This window comes from Danio rerio, chromosome 15 (assembly GCF_049306965.1).
Source record: "Danio rerio strain Tuebingen ecotype United States chromosome 15, GRCz12tu, whole genome shotgun sequence".
In the NCBI taxonomy this organism is placed as follows: domain Eukaryota; kingdom Metazoa; phylum Chordata; class Actinopteri; order Cypriniformes; family Danionidae; genus Danio; species Danio rerio.
In genome coordinates this window covers 410,424-428,772 of record NC_133190.1, presented here as the reverse complement: position 1 = coordinate 428,772, position 18,349 = coordinate 410,424, and the positions used below count along the sequence as shown (strand labels likewise).

General features: G+C 43.5%; 1 long non-coding RNA gene across 1 annotated transcript in view; it reads left to right on the top strand.

Moving 5' to 3' along the window:
• The first annotated feature begins 2,872 nt into the window (after positions 1 to 2,872).
• The window catches only part of LOC137487705 (uncharacterized), a 67,377-nt gene continuing 51,900 nt past the window's right edge, over positions 2,873 to 18,349 (top strand). The window contains exon 1 of the long non-coding RNA XR_011006387.2: positions 2,873 to 2,969. This is a non-coding gene — a long non-coding RNA (uncharacterized lncRNA). The remainder of the gene's footprint in view (positions 2,970 to 18,349) is intronic.

The window sequence follows — 18,349 nt, the reverse complement described above, 5'->3', positions numbered from 1 at the left end:
TGTTATTAAGTGAAGATGCTGGACTTTAGTGCTGTCTACAGGTGTAGTAACGAGCAAACAAAGCTCAGAGGCAGAACATTACATAGGTAAGGTTTAATTGTTTACGTTTTTGTATGTTCTGAACTTTTGTGCTACACAGGTAATGTTATTGATGATAACAGTCACTTACTGCATTCACCATATGGCAAGTAGCTCCAACTCACACTAAACACTCGGCTCATGCTAGTTTTGTTGAATAAAATCAGCAAACAATGCAAAAGAAATATGACAACGAGATGCTGCGCTGCCGGAAACTTGTATTATTGTCGGCTAGTGAAGGAGTCGTTCATAACTGAGATTCATTCAACAAACGAATCGCTCCCTTCATCAGTATAAGAAATGAAAGCAGTAGAAGAGGTGTGTTTCAGGACACCAATTAGATCAAACTTAACAAGGAGGGTAAATAGTACATTTCCATACACATAAATACAAGCGTTTTGTCAGGAATGCCTGTGCAATCACTTAAACATCACTGTAGAAAAGTGATGTAAAATATAATTTTCGTAATTTATTAAAAAAAAAAAAAAAAAAAAAAAAAAATATATATATATATATATATATATATATATATATATATATATATATATATATATATATATATATATATATGTATGTATGTATGTATGTAATTCTCTGGCTCTGGATGGCCACAGTCCTCCACTGCAGCTTGGTCCCACATTCATTTCAAAGGAGCGCTACCCTGTACAAAAATGGCGGCTCGACGCATTCCTTCCAATAGACAACAACAGGGTAGGCGACATCTAATGTATATATCTATGCACACAGCGGATCCAGACCGGGATTGACCATATATGGGTAATGACGAATCTGCGCACACACAATCCGCAGATTGAATCTGTTCATTTACTTATTTGTAGTTGAAGTCTCCTGTGATTGTTTCCTTTGTCATCATGGCACAGAGAAAAGACATCATTTATTAGAGATGATGAGTTATTAACACTATTATGATTAGAAATGTGCTGGAGAGATCTGCCCTGTTTAACAGAGACTGGGGAAATATACAGCAGGCTCAATAATTCTGACTTTGACTAAAAGTCAATTTAGACAATTCGTTGGTTTTTAACAAATTAGATTTCCCTTTGCTTCAAAACCAGCTCAATCCACTAGTGCTTTTATTGCAAACCCCCCTAAATGCACATTATGACAGTGTAATTAGCTGAAAATCACTAAAGATGCAATTTTAAATTAAACACTTGAAATTAAAATGTATAACTCTGTCAAGTAAGTGGCGGTTCATTCCGCTGTGGTAAACCAGGGGAAAAGCAGAAGGAAAATGAGTAAATTAAATCAATCAAGTGCATTAATCAATAACATTACAGCTGACATTGATTAAATCTGAACAATCTGTTGTCATTTCTGATGTTTGGGATTCAGATGTAATGTAAGTTGAGCAGTGTAAACATTGTAAACTAAGCTTGTTAGTAACCGTAGACAGAAACACACAGACGTGCAGCTCTCCACACTGTGACTACTGCTGCTGCTGCCTATTAAACTGCTGCAATTATACACCATTAATCTGCAGGCTGTAACCTGCAGTAATGCTCACAGTGTATACTCAGTCTCAATACTCCTTCACTCACGCTTTCAGCTGTGTTTGCACTGACACGTGTGCTCTATTGTTTACTCTTTCTAGTACAGGGGTGTCCAAACTCAATCCTGGAGGGCCGCTGTCCTGCTGAGTTTATCTTCAGCTTGCTTTAACACACCTGCCCGGAAGTTTCTAGTGTATCTAGTAAGAGCTTGATCAGCTGGTTCAGGTGTGTCTGATTAGGCTTGGAGCTAAACTCTCCAGGACACCGGCCCTCCAGGAGCGAGTTCGGGCACCCCTGTTCTGGAGTATGATATTCAGCAGTTTCCACCTCTGCCTGCGCTGTGTAATATCAGCCTCCAGGGGGCGCGTTTGTCTGTCTCTTTAGGATAAACTGAAGTGACTTACACACACATCTGCATCACAGCCGTATGAGAAGCGTGGATCACGCATGTAAGACAGAAAAACATCAACACAGCGCTGCAAAATTAAATATATATATAAAAACAGCAGCATGAGAGACGGACAAGCTCAATTACTGACCTAATGAGATACTGTCATAACACGTGATGCTTCCTCAATATAACTACCTCACATATATCATACTTACGGCTTATACATTCAGTTTACTCATGGGGCAAGTTATTAGCTCTTCTGTGATTTTCTTTTTAATTATTTTCCAAGCGCAGGTTAACAGAAATTGACAACACATTTAGAAGAGTCATTTCTGGTGTGTTTACTATGATGACTGGCTGATAACCCGCAGTTTTGATCTCAGATTTCTTGACTTTTTTCTCGTGATTGCAGGTTTATATCAGGTAATCGTGGCTTTATTTCTCAGAAGTGTGAGATACAGAGTCAAGATTCTTCAGGAAACTTTCTGTGACTCACTATTGCAGCTTCATAACTCACAGTTTCATGAGTTCACACTGACTGATAATGAAGCATGCTTGGCATGCTGTCCCAGGAGAGAGCCCTGAGCTCAGAACATCCTCGAGCCCGGGGCTCCCTCCTGTTTCATCAGGAGAGAGGAGAGTCTGAGCTCAGGTAGGTCTCAAGAACTCGTTTGGCCTATTGCTTGATTATTAGAGTCTGCCACGGCGGAATGAACCGCCAACTATATCAGCATGTGTTTATATGGTGAATGCCCAGTTCTAAAACACTCATATGCTGTATTCAGTTCCCCTACAGCGCATGTGTTTGGGAAACTGGAGCACCCGGAGGAAACCCACGCCAACACCGGGAGAACATGCAAACTCTACACAGAAACACCAACTGAGCCAGCCGGGACTCGAACCAGCGACCTTCCTGCTGTGAGGCCACAGTGCTAACCCCTGAGGAAAGTTAATATGGGAAAGAGGATGAGACGAAGATGACTTAGGTAAGGAAATCTGGCTGTTGATGTGCGCTCAGATTTCTCAGATTGGTCGATCATATGATAGCTAATGCAGCACCGGCTGTGGTCAATCATAACTTCATGTGATCCTCTCGAAACTAGTTCAGAAATAAACTTAACCTTGAGTTTGTGTCATGCAGTTCTGAGATAAAAAGCCACAATAAACCTTTTATTCGTTATTCAGTGGCGGGAACGATCTTTCATCAGCTGAAAGTCACGTTTACAGGCTTAACTCGGTTAACTAGACAAGTTATGTAGCTAATGAAAAAACATACTACATTTTAACAGTGTTAGTTCACGGTTCATTTCGCTGTTAGTCTCTGAAATAGAGACTGAGCTGGAGGAAAGTGAATGAATGATTTAAAGCAGCAGGTTCTGGATGTGCACGGTGAGGTGTGTGTCCGTCAGAGCCGTGCTGCTGTTGCTCACATTGAGAAGGGTTTCAGTGTTCAGCCTTGTATGGTCTCTCGCTGAGGAATGAGTGAGTTCTGCATTCCTGCGCTGTGATTGTTGGACCCGGAGCTTGGCGCTGGCACACAGCGGGCACACGGGAACACCGGAGCCTGAAAACATGCTGCCCGTCCCCAGAGACTCGCAACCACAGCACGCTTACACTTCACACTCTCACAATCAGCGTCTGACATTGTTTTCAGCGTGTCTGCAAAGTTCCTGGACTAACAATCCATACAGCAGGGGAACCAAACACATTACTCAATCTGAGAAAAGCAGTAGTCCAGTTTCTAGATCCTGATGTGCATTGAGGGATCAAACACACACTCTTTACTGTTATTACTTACTCACTTCGGGAGCGGGACACAGGTGAGTCTGCTGAGAACAGAAGTGCTGAGATGTACTGAAAACACACACATACATTAATTCATCACACTATTAAATGAACAGATCACTCTTTAATCATGTAGAGCTGGTGCCACTGATCACACAGTCAGTCTGGAGTGGTTTGTCCTCCATATGCTGAGGAGTCTGATCGGCATCTGAGTAATACAGCAGAGATCTGCTGGTGATCTCTGAGAAACACAGCATACGGCTGATGCTGAACACTGGATGAGACAGGTTCACCACGGCTGTGTGTCGGTCAGAGTCCAGACTCAGATGTGAACACGTGGCTGTAGTCTGGACTTGGCCCTCGCAGATATCTGCTGGTGTTTCGCTCATCGTTGCCAGTCGGTCACAGATCAATATGCTCGCAGTGATGGGTGTTTTCAGCAGTTGTTGATCGGCGGTCCATCATTAGTGTCAGCGTGACTCTGTCGGCTCTGCAGATCAGCTCTGCGTCTGCTTGTGTTTCTGACTTTACAAGAATGCTCGCCACCCCTGGAATTCAGCAGGATCCTTTAGCGGGATTTACTTTAATCCTGAGCTGTAAATCACATCAAAGAGAGATCCCGGGCCAGAAGATTCCTTTATGCTGCAAAATATGGAAATGTTTAGACCAACAGGAGAGCGCCTGCCGCATTACCAGCATTCATAAGAACCTGAGCGAAAGCAGCAGAAATTAAATCAATCCCAACTTTAATTTTCAGGTTTAGATGAAGGTCTGTGTTGCTCTTTGGTTAGACTTGAGATTAGGTCACCATTCATGCTGTTAACTACTGCCTTGTTACCCGCCTATTATCAAGATATGAAGGGCTCTATTTTAACAATCTAGGCACAGAATCTAAAGCTCATGGCGCAAAAACATTAAGGCTGTGTCTGAATCCACTTTTGATCATTTAAGGATGGAAAAGTCTGGTTTGCATGGCGGCGCATAATTGAACAGGGTCTCGTCTCTCAGAGTCTCGTCTCTCATTCCCTCTCATTGCGTCGTCCATGGTGTATTTGCTATTTACATGTCGGACTTTATAAGTGTAAAAATTGAACGCTTCACTAGCGAGAACACAGTTAAACAGAGCATCTGCAGCACGAGGATAAAGAACGAGCCTCCTCCATTCAGCCTCTTTACTTTACTCCTTCACTTTACTCCTTTACTTTGGTGGAGTGAGGAAACGGTGGAAACTCTCTCCACCGAACACATCCATCAGCCCACATATTTAATTTGATTTGTTTAGCGCGAAGATTTGCTTCAAAACTGTTCCTAAATTCAGTTCTAATCTCCAGCAGGGGAATAAATGAGCAATAATAATGAAGTGTGCTCAGAAAACTGAGTTATATCCAAACACACGTCCTGTTCTTGCGCCCCATATGCTGATGCAGACGTCTCCAAAACCCCACAGCTGGACACATCTACACTGGTGTTTATAATAAATCTGCAGATAATCAATAATACTGATCATAACAATCACATTATACAGATGCAGATGCTCATCAATAACCTGAAGAAGCCCCCCGAGGTGAAGAAGGCATGTGGTGTTTATATTAATGGAGAAAATCATCATTTCTGGATCATTTTAATGCTTTAATTGTTCATCTATAGAGATGTGTGTGTGTGTGTGTGTGTGTGTGTGTGTGTGTGTGTGTGTGTGTGTGTTGCTGATCGTCCTGTGTGTGTTCAGCAGTGTGTGAGTGTTTAAGGTGCAGAGCTGACGTGCTCTGCTGGACTTCAGGCCTGCTCTCAGCTGGTCTATTGCACAGTCTTATTCAGTTCATCAATATAGCAACGCATCAGCAACGTGCCTTAACACATTTAATAGACCGATTTACTATTTACACAACATGGTGCAAAAATGTTTCTACCGTGTTCAAATTCAATCACAGCTGCAGGTTTTAAGCATAGACTGGTATATAGTTTATTTCCCAGCAGTTGACCCTGAGCTGCTGCTGCTCAGCTTCACTCATGCTCCTCTTCTTACACACAGTGCTCGACAACACAAAGGCAGACCGTCCACACGCTGTGACAAACGTTCAGATAGCAACTGAGCACTGCTTTAAGCCTTCTGAAGCCAAATAATCACTTGTACAATTTTCTTCCAATAATTATTCCATCAGGCACTGAAATGCACTTGACCTCTGGACAGAGCTGGACAGAACACTGGCAGAGAGCATGTGAATAATCAGATATCTGTGTAGTAACAGAGCACTTACTGCCTGCGCTTCATCGGCCATTACAGCGGCTGTAAATCATCAGAAGCGAAACACGGTTCTCTCAGTGTCCGTGCCTTATTAAGAGGAGAGCTTTGTGTCGATTAATTAAACCTGTTCAGGCTCGGCCTGCTGTCTGAGCAGATCATGAGGGAAAGTGCAGCAGGGACGCGTGTTCTTCTGCTGGTATTGGCTTCTCTCGTCTGTCCCGCTCTGGGCTGCATGGGTTCTTCAGGCCAGATTCTCTCGGGAAAGCTGAGCATAATCTCATATCTGATATCATTCCTCAAAAGTGAAATGTGAAATTCCCCGAGTCTGGCCTGTGCTGGTGCCAGCAGCGCGATCTGCACCAACACACACAACTCCAGGCTCCTGATACAGGGCGGCAGCATATGGTGAAACATTGATCACATTCATTCCTTCATTTCACTTTAGCTTAGTCCTTTATTTATGAGGCGTCACCACAGTGGAATGAACCACCCAAATTGATGATAGTATATTCTAGTGGTGGTCATGGAGGAGTGGAGAGCGTGAGACTGATTCCTGTAAGACCCTAGTGACAGACGAGTGCTCGCATTGATCCTGAAGGGTCAGCCTGAACACCAGCCGGTGACCTCTCACACCTGCAGTCTCTCCACGATGGACGTCCAGCCTCCGGCGCCTAGACTGCAGCTCTGCACAAGACGTTTGGCCAGAGGAGAAATAGTCGTGAGCCTGGATTCTCTCCAGGTTTTTTTATCCTTCACTTTCGCCAATTTGGCGACATCACTACCTACTGCGCCACCGCGTCACCACTGCAGAACGAATATAGGTATTTATTAATCATAAAATAAAACAAAAGGAGAACAAAAACAACCCAGAGGGGGAACACATTAACAAAAGCAACTAGAGAAAGAAACTGGGCTGTCAGAGAAGAGCATGGCTGGACAGGACTGGGCAAGATACTGGAAAGATGATGAACTGGCACAGGACAGCAGACATGAGGAGACTATAAAGGAGAAATAATTAACAGACAAACAAGACTAGATCACACAGCAAATTAGAGAACTAGCTAACATGCTAAACACAGCATGAACATAATGCAAGGTACGAGCACACGATAAATGAAAACATGGCTTCCGATCTCAGAGCCAACCGAAACCGAAACCAACTGGAGCGCTGAGAACGAAAACACCATGCCGCGAACACAACAACACACACAAATGAGCATGCCCGGACCTTGTGCGCCTACGTCAAGCTGGAGCACGACAACAAAGACAATGTTGGCAACAAAGACAGACAATGACTGGAAATGAGTGCCGGACCTGAGAAAACTCGAGCTGAGCACAACATACAAGACAAGACAGGACCAGGTGTTAACAAGACTGAAGTGGCAGAGTCCCTACAAATGAAGTCTGATCTTATAATGCATCACGTATCCAAAACCTAAACCCAACATCTACCTTACGCACTACTAATACACAGTTTATCAGTAGATCATTAAGCTAGTAATGTTCGTTAATGGTTTGTTGAGCAAGATCGTGAGAAATATCCTCATCGCAACACTGAATAACATTGCTGTTCCCAGCATCATGCAGAACTAGTGCAGAGCGCTGCCTGTCTTACAGTAAACACACACACTTCAGGCCGAGCTCCATGTAAGGGCTGGGCTGCGCTCTCGCAGACGTCTCGTCATCGCGTCGTGTCAGATGAGCGTGATTGAAATGTTTGTAAACGCACACTTTGTTTCTTCCACCTGGAAATAATCGTGTCAGGCTCGGCTGATTTGTCTCTTTCCTGTTTAATGATGTCTGTGCATTAGTCTGTTACCTGTTTACGTGTGTCGGGATAATGTTAGGGGAGTGTTGGATATAGCTCAAGCCTTATTGTTATAATCGCTCAGCCGTTAATGGACAGGAGTGAAAGAGTAATGTCATGCGTTGGCCACGCCAGAACTTGGTCTCTGAGGAAAATGCAGCAGAACACCCTGCATGAAGTGCTTTCCTTACTGAGAGGTTCTGTCTTTATAGAAGCACGTCTTCTAGATGGTGTTACAGCATGATTTATATTTACATTTCTTCTTTTTGAAGACGCTTTTATTCAAAGTGATGTAGAATATCAGCATAATGGCATATATGCTTTGCGGATGTTTATTAGTATATCGAGTCAGGAACTTTGCCATCTGTGGAGGATGAGGGAGCTCTCTAATTTACTCTAAATATCTTCATTACTGTTCTGAAGGACAATGAAGATTTTAAGGGATTGGAACAACATGAGGGTTTTCATTTTTGGCTGATCTAATCTTTTAAATGCTGACAAAACAGATATGCCATTTCTGCCATTATGTTCAGTAGCGGCTGCAGAGCCTACAGGAGCCGGAACTGGAGGGTTCAGACTCAGGTAAAGTGTAGAGGCAGTGGCTGTGTTTTAGGTGTATTTGATGCGAGCTGACATGTCTATGTAGTGCACGTGTACTTGCTGCATGGCAATGCTGGCAAAATAACCCCTCTCGGCTCTGGAATGTGTATATTTTATAGACCTGTGTCACTTATAGCACTCTCAGATGCGGTCAACAGAATTATTAAAGTAACCATCAAACATAAGTTAGGATTGTGCTGTTTCCCATATCGTGGTGTACATTTGATTAAAATGTCAACATGTAAACTAGACATGCCTTGATGTTTGTCTGTATTGTTTAGACTATATTCATTCTAAAGAGAAATTCAAGTCACCATACAAAAAAAAAAACTGTTTCATGATAGCCCTGCCCTAAATTACTGATAGCCCCACCCTAAAAGACTGATAGCGCCATCCCTAAACTGCTGATAACCCCACCCTAAAGCACTGACAGCTCCGCCCTAAAGAACTGATAGCCCTGCCCTAAAGGACTGATAGCCCGTCCTAAATTACTGATAGCCCCGCCCTAAAGGACTGATAACCCCGTCCTAAATTACTGATAGCCCCGCCCTAAAGGACTGATAGCCCCTCCCTAAAGTAGTGATAGCCCCGTCCTAAAGGATTGTAATCCCCGCCCTAAAGGACTGATAGCCCCTCCCTAAAGTAGTGATAGCCCGTCCTAAAGGACTGTAATCCCCGCCCTAAAGGACTGATAGCTCCGCCCTAAAGAACTGATAGCCTCACCCTAAAGCACTGATAGCCCTTCCTAAATTACTGATAGCTCCGCCCTAAAGAACTGATAGCCCTGCCCTAAAAAACTGAAAGCCCCACCCTAAATGACTGATAACCCCGTCCTAAATCACTGAAAGCCCCACCCTAAAGGACTGATAGCCCCTCCCTAAAGTAGTGATAGCCCCGTCCTAAAGGATTGTAATCCCCGCCCTAAAGGACTGATAGCCCCGCCCTAAAGGACTGATAGCCCCTCCCTAAAGTAGTGATAGCCCCGTCCTAAAGGACTGTAATCCCCGCCCTAAAGGACTGATAGCTCCGCCCTAAAGAACTGATAGCCTCACCCTAAAACACTGATAGCCCGTACTAAATTATTGATTGCTCCGCCCTAAAGAACTGATAGCCCTGCCCTAAAAAACTGAAAGCCCCACCCTAAATGACTGATAGCCCCGTCCTAAATCACTGAAAGCCCCACCCTAAAGCACTGATAGCTCCGCCCTAAATTACTGATAGCTCCACCCTAAAGAACAGATAGCTCCGCCCTAAAGCACTGATAGCCCCACCCTACAGGACTGATAGCTCCGTCCTACAAAAATAGTAATTTTTGGCCAAGTTTGGTGACTATAAGTACACACACACACACACACACACACACACACCTTGAGCAGTGGGCAGCTATTGCCGGTGCCTTGCTCAAGGGACTCACCTCAGCTGTGGTATTGAGTGTGGTGAGAGTGCTGGATATACACTCACACCACCGACAATCCCTGCCGGAGCCGGGACTCAAACCTGCCACCTTTCGATCACAAGTCCAACTCTCTAATCAGCTTAAAGAGTAAGAGGGCTAAATAAAGGAGAGCACCGACACATCATTTACAGCAAGCTCTGCTGTATACATGTACACATGAGAAGAGGAAACTCTGATGTCACTCGGGTTGTGAAGCATGGCAGATATAGCGGCTTGTATTCCAGCATCAGACAGCGGATGCGGGCGGCAGCGCTCCAGACTCCACAGCTGTGCAAACATCTGCTCTAATGCATCTTCTGAAGACCCAGGAAAAAGCAGCACGGCCATCCATTACAGAGCGTCAGCCCAGGGTCATTTTTAAACAGGCGTCTTTTACCTCCTCAAGCATTCTGGGTGGATCTCCGACACATCCCACACCCCTCTAAAGTCATTTGGCTGTCAGTCGGCATATTCTGTTCCCTGCTTGCTTTGCTTGGCCCGAGCGGTCTGAAGCGCAGTTATCAGCCCTTAAAGCAACAGTGTCCGCCATGAGGGAAACACTGCGCATGCATGAGCTCGCAGACGCCGCAGCGGGTCTCGGCAGATTGGGACAACACCCGCACTAGTCCTGCAGTCATCTGTGTACTGCAGCATCCACAGTATAGAGGACTTCCAGCAGTTTCCACCCTCATGTTACCTTAAACACCCCAGCAGAACCATCCATCTATATGATGGAGAACGAGGTGTGTTAGAAACACGTCTGCACTCCTACAGGGCTGGAAATCATTGGGCTGGGCTTTTGGAAGCTGGGAGACATTATTAGGATTCATTTCAGCAGTATGCTTTCTGTAGCGCACTCTTGTGTTGCTTCATTCTTGCTGATCTTTTAGACAGCTTGTTTCAAGAACTAGTGGTCCACACACACACACACACACACACACACACACACACACACACACACACACATATTCTCTTTTTAAATGAGACCTACACCACCGCTTTATACAAGCTGTCAAATAAATCTCTGCTGTCTCTCGAGTATACCGCCCTAAAGCAGAGATAGCCCCGCCCTAAAGGACTGATAGCCCCGCCCTAAAGAACTGATTGCCCCACCCTAAAGGACTAATAGTCCCGCCCTAAAGCCCTGATTGCCCCACCCTAAAGGACTGATAGCCCCGCCCTAAAGGACTGATATTCCCACCCTAAACGACTGATAGCCCCGCCCTAAAGCACTGATAGCCCCACCCCAAAGGACTGATAGCCCCACCCTAAAGCACTGATAGCCCCACCCTAATGGACTCATAGCCACGCCCTAAAGGACTCATAGCCCCACCCTAAAGCACTAATATTCCCACCCTAAATGACTGATAGCCCCGCCCTAAAGCACTGATAGCCCCACCCTAAAGCACTGATAGCCCCACCCTAAAGCACTGATAGTCCCACCCTAAAGCACCAATAGCCCCACCCTAAACCATTGATAGTCCCACCCTAAAGCACTGATAGTCCCACCCTAATGGACTGATAGCCCCACCCTAAAGCACTGATAGTCCCACCCTAAGCATTGATAGCCCCACCCTAAAGCACTGATAGCCCCACCCTAAAGCATTGATAGCCCCACCCTAATGGACTGATAGCACCCATCCTAAATTACTAATAGCCCCACCCTAAAGCACTGATAGCCCCACCCTAAAGCACTGATAGCCCCACCTTAAAGCACCGATAGCCCTTACCTTAAAGCTCTGATAGCCCCACCTTAAAGCACCAATAGCCCCACCCTAAAACACTGATAGCCCCACCCTAAAGCACTGATAGTCCCACCCTAAAGCACTGATAGCCCCACCTTAAAGCACCGATAGCCCCACCCTAAAACACTGATTGCCCCACCTTAAAGCACCGATAGTCCCACCCTAAAACACTGATAGCCCCACCTTAAAGCTCTAAAAGCCCCACCCTATAGCACTAATAGCTCCACCCTAAAGCACTGATAGCCCCGCCCTCATATAGTGCTCTATGTGCTGTGCTGTCAGTGTGGTCCATCGCAGCTGGTGTTCAGCAGTAGAGCCGCTCTGGAGTGATGATGTCACTGCTGTTTACAGATCCAGCAGAAGTGTTTATCCATCATAAGTGCATAATTATCTGGTTCCTGAGCTGGAGTCAGCGTGTGGAGCGTTCCGGCTGTCAGACAGACCCGGGTGAGCTCATCTATCCGCATCACCGCTGCATTTGTTTATTTGGAAACAAGGATCCGTGCGCTGGAAGTGTAAATGTGCGTGGTAAACGACAGGAGGATCTGCCGGCGATGATGTCACAGCGTTGATCAGCGAGCGCTAATCAGGCCGCAGACAGTGCTGTGGATGACAGATGAGGAGTTCTGATGCTTTACAGATGCCGCTATACATGACAGACTGCAGGAAAGTAGAGCACTGTGGAGTTTAATCACACAACTAAACAACTAAATATAAAGCCAGATCACACCGCGCAATAATCACACTATTTACACAAGAGAGCCGAAGCTGGAGGTGCTGTTAGTGCTGTCTACATAACAATATCGACAGGCTTATTGACTCTTTCCCAATTACTGCTTCATTCGTTCAGTCCGAGCATTTGAAAACCTTTTATAGATATTCTGCTTTATGAACACACAGGGTGGCTCATTCCTGTGGATGCACCTTAATGAAATGGGAATGTTTGGGGATATTAACGTCCTGTTGGTGGCACATTCGTATATGTGAGGGGCATGTGAATAACTCATGAAAGAATAAAGTTACATTTAAAACCAAACACACCATTGCTTTTCCTGTGAAATTCCCAATGAGTTTATCAAGGTGCATCCATATAAACAGCCCACCCTGTACAGTGTATTAGATAAGAGAGAACAGAGCCTCTGCTTTTAAAACAACTCAGATTCTACACAGCCAACACTTTCCCTTATAAATGAATCTAAATTAAGGGAGAGTTTCCTTACAATAAGTGTAATAATCTGCCAATGGGGGAGCAGAATACATCTTGTTTTTGCTTTGACGTAAGATCTGTGCTTGTTTTAATAATAATAATAATAATAAAATAACAATAATAGTAATAATAATAATACTAAAATAATAATAATACTATAATAATAATAATAATAAAATAACAATAATATTAAAATAATGATGATAATATAATAACAATAAAATAATAATAATAATAATAATAATAATAATAATAAAATAATATTATTATTAATAATAATAATAAAATAATAATAATAATAATACAACTAAAATAATAATAATGATAATAATAATAATAATAATAATAATAATAATAATAATAAAATAATAATAATAAAAATAAATAATAATAGTACTAAAATAATAATAATATTAATAATAAAATAATAATAAAATAATAATAAAAACAATAAAATAAAAATAATAATAATACTAAAATAATAATAATAATATTAATAATAAAATAATAATAATAACAAAAAAAAAAATTACTTACATTTATGTAGCGCTTATCTGGGTACTCAAAGCGCTTTACACATTTTCGGGGGAATCTCCTCATCCACCACCAGTGTGCAGCATCCACCTGCATGACACAATGGCAGTAATTTTGCGCCAGACCACATCAACTGATTGGTGGAGAGGAGACAGAGTGATGAAGCCAGTTATGATATGGGGATGGTTAGGAGGCCATGATGGACTGAGGCCATTGGGCAAATTTGGCCAGGATGCTGGGGTTAAACCCCTACTCTTTTACCAAGGACATCCTGGGATTTTTAACAACCAGAGAAAGAGAGAGAGAGAGGGACCTCGGTTTAACATCTTTCAGAAAGACGGTGCTCACTGAGCAGTATAGAGTCCCCATCACTACACTGGGGCATTAGAACCCACACAGACCGCAGGTTGAGCGCCCCCTGCTGGCCTCACTAACACCACTTCCGGCAGCAACCTAGCTTACCCATGTGGTCTCCCATCCAGACACTGACCAGCCTCAGCCCTGCTTAGCTTCAGTGGGCGACCATGTGAGAGTTGCAGAGAGCTGCGGCCGACTGGAAAAACTCACTTAATTTTGCCTCATTATTTCTGAAAACTAGACATCCTGCTTGTCTTTCTTGATGTAAGAGTTTTTAGACATTTGGACTAGACACAAGACAGAAATATAGAGTGAGAAAGGCCTTTGCATTTCTGTTTCGCAGTGCAGGAATCATGTCCTGTGTGAACGGCTTGGCCTTGCGGTGTTTGTGCAGGTTTATTTGAGTTCAGCGTCTTCACCTTTCTCCAGCAGGGTTGAGCTTTTCCAGAGGAATAGAGTGCTAAATGAAACTCAGTGCCTTCATTAGCTCAACAAAGCCCTTCTAAAGAGCGCTCGTGTGTAAACCTGTGACTGTTTCCATTGTTTCCAGACCCTTTTTTCATGCAATGGAACGTGCCTGGAATGAAGAGCACTGCCAAGGCTGGAGTCAGAGTTTCTGAAGGGGACAGGAACTTCCAGAATTTCCTGTTTAAAACTGAAACACCTTTCAGAACAAAGAGCGCGAGACGGACGTGCCATTTGGGCTCATTTCACTTTTTGCAAACTGAAAATCCTGCACTTTTAAAGTGCGCCTATCATGCAGAAATCACTTTTAACCCTGTGTGTGTGTGTGTGTGTGTGTGTGTGTGTGTGTATCTCCAGCAGCCTCTGATGCTCATCATGAGTGAATTGTGTTTGTTCTAATCAGACTTGATGCTGAAACACTTTGATTCTCCCTTTTGTACGTGTCATCAGAGGGGGAAAGCCCCGCCCACTAGTGTCCATCTCTCCATCTCATTAGCATGTCCAGCAGCCCTGAGTGAGAAGCAGCCGTCTGTCCATTAGCCAGTAGAGTGTTTGAGCTGCTGAAGATGATGTCAGCATAGACTAAGAGGATTATAGATGTGGCGTTTTAGATGAACAGAGACAGGAGCGACATAGACTGACAGAAGCATCCACACACTGAAGCACACACACACCTGACCAGCACTCACAACACACACACTGCTGCTTTACATCTGTCACACAGCCATCTGTAGCTCCGCCCTCTTCTGAAAAGAGCACAAGCTCATTTGCATTTAAAGCGACAGTCACCAAACACTACAGTTAGGGTGAAGAGCAGTTTCAGAGAGCTGGAGAACATCATCTGTGCGCTATTGTAGGTCATAATGGGTCACCTGTAAAGCCAGTGGAATTGCAATATAGGGTTCGCAGAGTCTCAAATAACCAAGTTTCCAGACAATATCAGCAGGCTTTGGCCAAAAGAGCTTATCTGCTTTGGCCGACTTTGAATATCCATCAGAGGAATCTGACACAGAGCTGCGAGACATGGCACACACGCATGCACGCATCACAATCAAAGCCATTCATCTTCCTCTTCATCCCGTGCCAGAGCTCTAAAAATGAAGCGAATCTGTTGTCTGAAAACACAGAAGAACACGAGCATACATCAGCCGTGGATACGTACGACATCGGCGCCCCAGAAAAACAAGGTGCAACTTAGTCATACGGCAGCGTGTGGAATGGAAAAGTCGAGCGTGCCATAAATCATGAAAGGTTTGCTCATGACACGGTGTGGCTGCTCAGCTCGTGTTCTGTCAGAGTCAGACAAGCCAAAGACAATAGTGCGCTTTCAGCCGAGGGCACTGCAGGATTTCATGTGTTTGTCCAGGAGGTGAATGGTGACATAAAACCAGTGAGTTTTAATAGACAGTGCGGAGGACAGCAGACCTGCTGCCAGAGCTGAACTGCTTTAAATGGAAAGCTCATTTCAGGATTTACAGTCAATTAGTGAGTTTAATCGTGGTGGTTTAGCAGTTCTGTGGCGCTCTGAAAGTGCACTCGGTGATATGTGAAGGAACGGTACTTTCTGAGAATATTCTCACATCATTTACAAACCCACTTTACCTTCTTCCACACTGTTTCTAGTCCAAATATTTCAAGATTCTTAAATAAAGAGGCATTTTCTAGATGAGCAGAACATATCATACACCCGGCGCAATGTGGCGCAAGGCGTGACGTAATTGTTATTTGCTCATTTCAGCTCGGCGCAAGAGTTGTTTTGACGTTTTGCAGCACGCTGTTTAAATAGCAGATGCATTAGCGCTCATATGTGCGCTCATAGGCGTTCTGCTATAAAAAGGAAGGCGTTCTGAGGCGCATTACTGGCGCGTTGCTATTTTGAGAAACTATAATCGATTTTTCATTAGACCAAAACAAACCTGGTCTATTGTTCAGCGCAGAGCGCGTTAGTTGTGCACCTCGCTTACACACTGCTTAATACACACAAGATGTAGAGCAATACGCAAATATCTTTACATATGAAAAAGAATAAAAATATTAAGGACATATATAGGATATAAATATAAAGGATTAAAATCATCCAAAACAGTCTGATTCCAGCGACGCTCCAGAGACAGACGAGTCTTCGCTGAGGCCACCTTCCAGCCTTCACCGCCGTGACTAAAGCTCTGCACAAGACTTTTGGCCAGCGGAGAAATTAAAATGGTCGTGCCCAACTGAGTCTGGTTCTCTCAAGGTTTTTTTTCTTCACTCCTATCAGGTGAAGTTTTTTTTCCGTCTCCGCTGTCGCCACTGGCTCGCATGGTTCAGGATTGGTAGAGCTACGCATCGATGAATTTGCTCTTCAGTGTTTGGACTCTCAGTAATGATGAAATCACACTGAACTGAGCTAAACTGAACTGAACTGAACTTAAACACTAAAACCTGAACCACACTGTTCCAGTTACTGTGACCATTTATGTGAAGCTGCTTTGACACAATCTACATTGTAAAAGCGCTGTACAAATAAAGCTGAATTAAATTGAATATTATTTTCTAGCCCACATACATTTAAAAACCATACTTTTATGCCTTCTTCATCTCGAGGGGCTTTTTCAGTTAATTGGTGACAATTTGCTTTTGCATAGAATTATGATTATTTGCAGTATTATTTATTATATCCATATTTTTATTTGCTTTATTAAAAACAAGCTTAAACGCATTCACACTCTGCGTTTGCACTTTGCACATGGATCGTCAAAATAGAGCCCATAGTCTTGTTTTCCGAAAAAAATGAGCCGAAATTATGTGAGCTTTTCACTAAAACAAGCAAAATAACCTGGTTTCAAAGCGAGAACTAGATGAACTCAATTAGACAATGGTGTTTCAATCTCAAATCACACTCAAATCTCACTATTGTTTTCATCTGTTTCCCAAAAGTTGTTCATCCACACTGAAAATGCTTTTGTCCCTGTACTGCGCATGCATTAAGAGCTAAAACTGCGTGATTATATTTACTTTCTGGCTCTTTGGCACATCACGGCAATATATGGAGGAAAAGGGCCAAATGGAGAGCATCCAAAACAACTGCTGTAAAGAGAGCAAATGTGGCTGAATTCTTCACCTGATTAAAACTGCAGCATTGTTTTTTAAAAGCCTCCATCTTTGTAGTTTCACAGTAAATGATGTATTCACTCACTTGGGAGATCTTTTTCTGTAGATATTGGATCCTTTACTTCACCACCTAAACCCATCATTGTGGTGTTCCACAAGGATCTATTCTTGGCCCTTTATTATCTTCTTTTTGTGTGCTTCCTTTAAGCTCAATAATCCACAAACATCAAATAAACTATTATATGCCAATGATATAATACATAATATAAACTGCTATGCCGATGATCTTCAACTATATTTTCCTATCAAACTAGGAACAGATTTATAAGTAGAACACCTTTTCCTATGCTTAATCGACATTAAGATCTGGATGTGTAACCCCGGGGAGTGACACAAACAACAGAAGTTTGGATCCATGTGCAGGTTTAATCAGTGCTCAGGCAAGCAAAGGTCAACACAGGTGCAAACAGGTATATGGAGACAGTCCAGAATCGTAATCAGTAAACAGGTGAGAGGTCAAAAGGCAGGTGGCAGACTAAGACAAACGGGCTAACAAGGCTAAGGTCAAATCACAAGAATACAAGACTAGGAAACGCGGTGTAGTGTTACTTTACAGATAACAAGACTCAGCAATGGGAGTGAGTGAGTGTGCTGCTTAAATAGTGTGTGCCATCAGTCTCTGACAATCCTCAGGTGGTGCGCCAACACAATCTCACGGCAATTCGTTACTTTTTCATTTAGTGGCTAATTCGTACAAATTTGTACGATCTAATTCGTAGATTTTAGTACGATTTGCGTATCCCCCAATGACGGTTGGGTTTAGGGGTGGGGTTAGGTGCCACACCTCCTTTTTATAATCATACATTTTCTTACAACTGAACTCGTACGAATTCGTACGAATTAGCCACTAAACTGCCAAAAAGTAAAATACTTACGTTTTCTCGTGAGATCAGGCTGGGTGCACGTGTAATCAGTCTAGATGAGGAAGCATGTGTGAGTGTGAGCGGAGTGCATGTATGAAAATGTAGTCCAGAAACGGCGGATTTGTAGTCCATGGTTATAGAGAGTGAAATCCAGCGACCTTATGGAGTATGATCGC